This window comes from Rhinopithecus bieti, unplaced genomic scaffold, assembly GCF_001698545.2.
Source record: "Rhinopithecus bieti isolate Rb0 unplaced genomic scaffold, ASM169854v2 scaffold_56686, whole genome shotgun sequence".
NCBI classification, from domain to species: Eukaryota; Metazoa; Chordata; class Mammalia; order Primates; family Cercopithecidae; genus Rhinopithecus; species Rhinopithecus bieti.
In genome coordinates, this window is record NW_016821639.1 from 18,912 (window position 1) to 21,078 (window position 2,167).

General features: G+C 38.0%; 1 long non-coding RNA gene across 1 annotated transcript in view; it reads left to right on the plus strand.

Moving 5' to 3' along the window:
• Positions 1-308: 308 nt before the first annotated feature.
• Positions 309-2,167, plus strand: part of LOC108520904 (uncharacterized) — a 3,138-nt gene continuing 1,279 nt past the window's right edge. The window contains exons 1-2 of the long non-coding RNA XR_001883054.1: positions 309-395; positions 570-691. This is a non-coding gene — a long non-coding RNA (uncharacterized LOC108520904). The remainder of the gene's footprint in view (positions 396-569; positions 692-2,167) is intronic.

Here is a 2,167-nt window from a genome sequence, read left to right on the forward strand (position 1 = left end):
TATGTCTGGAATCTGGAGACCAGAGAGATTAATGAAGGGAACAGGAGGATTTTTATTTAGGTGGCCACTAGCTCAGCAGATTAATATCCAGAGGCTGAGCAATGAACAAAGACAGGGGCTGACTTTTATTCATGCAGCCAAAGGGGATTGGATAGCCAGTGGCGCCAAACTTGCGAGGCAGGGAAAGCAAGCTTACAGAAGCAGAACAAATGCAGTTAATCAAACTGTGACAGATCTTGTAACTCAGGCACGTCTTGTGACTTTTAGCATCCTGCACAGATGGGAAAAACAGGACCTTACAAAATCCTTGCAAACTTGCAGAAGTAGTTACAAAAACAGTTATAGGAGCAGCACAAAGAATGATGGCATGGGCACAGAATTTCAGGAGGAGACTGGTAAGAACTTGTTTTTCTTGTCCCTGCTTTTGGAACCCATTTCTTCAGGGCCCCTGCCTGGCCTTGCAGGTAATGTTATCATAGCTCCAGCTGGACTTTGGAGTGAGTCAGCCTGGTCAGAGAAGGACTTGTTTTTCTCTTTACTTGTTTTTCTTACATTTCGTGGTTCATCAGCAAGAAACAACATGCTATTTACCTTCATAGTAGAAGAGTCCAGCAGAACCAAGATAGAAGCAGAGTGGGTGAATCTAAACCTGTGGACACATTCATCTTGGAAACCCTAAGAGAGGCGAAAGGTAAGTATCTAGCTAATACTAGACAGTCATTATGACTAATTCTGACTGTTAGAGGGAGTGCAAAAGTCAGTCTCAAAGCTAACAGCCAGTACTAGGAAACAGAAACAAAGTAACAAGAAACTCTTATAGCAGCAGAGTTCTTCTAAATAATTCCATTGGATGGTATTTTTGGTCGTTAGTCTACTTAGAAAGAAAATTGGACCTTTTAAAATTATTATTGTGATAAAGTGCTCATCACAAAATTTTCCACCATAATCATTTTTAAGTGTACAATTCAGTACTTTAAATGCCTTCACATTGTTGATGTAACCTGTCTCTAGAACTTTATCTTGTAAAACAGAAACTCTATACCTTTTAGAACAGCTTCTCCCTATTCTCCCCTCCCCACAGTCCTGGCAACCATCACCTACTTACTGTTGCCCTGAATTTGACTATTCCAAGGACTTCATATAGATGGAATCAAACTGTATTTGTTCTTTTATGTCTGGCTTATTTTACTTAACACAGTGTTTTTCCTGTAAGTGCAGTTGTAGCATGTCAGAATTTTATTCTATTTTAAGGCTGAATAATATTCCATTATAAGTATATTTCATATTTTGTCTGTCTATTCATCTCTTAATGGAAATGTGAATTGTTTCCATATTTTACAGTTGTGCATACTATTGCCATAAATATTTATGTCCAAATATCTGTAAGCCAGGCTTTCAATTATTTGCGGTATATATATAATGTTGGAATTACAGAATCATTTTTCACATCAGTTGCACTATTTTGTATTTTCACTAGCAATTCGTAATGTCCATTTTCTCCACATTTTTCCCAACACTTATTTTCTCTTGAAAGTAAGTATTAATTTACATGAAATGGTATCTGCTTGTAGTTTTAATTTGCATTTTCCTAATGGACAATGATGTTGAGAATATTTTCATGTTCTTATTGATGATTTGTATATCTCCTTTGGTGAGAAATGTCCATTCAAACCCTTAACCTATTTTTAATGGGTTTTTCTCATTAAGTTGTAGGAGTTATTTATATATTCTGGACATCAGTTTATCAGATGTATGATTGACAGATATTTTCCCTATTTGTGTGTTGCCGTTTCACTCTGTTGGTAGTGTTTTTCGGTACTCAGAGGTTTCTAATTTTGTCCAGTTTACATAGTTTTTATTTTGCCGGGTGTGGCGGCTCACATCTGTAATCCCAGCACTTTGGGAGGCCGAGGCGGGCAGATGACCTGAGGTCAGGAGCTTGAGACTAGCATGACCAATATGGAGAAACTCTGTCTCTACTAAAAAAACAAAATTAGCTGGGCATGGTGGCGCAAGCCTATAATCTCAGCTACTCCCAGACTCTCCTGAGGCAGAAGAATCTCTTAAACCCAGGAGGCGGAGATTGCAGTGAGCCAAGATTGCATCATGCACTCCAGCATGGGTAATAAGAGCAAAACTCTGTTTAAAAAAAAAAAAAAAAAAAGAA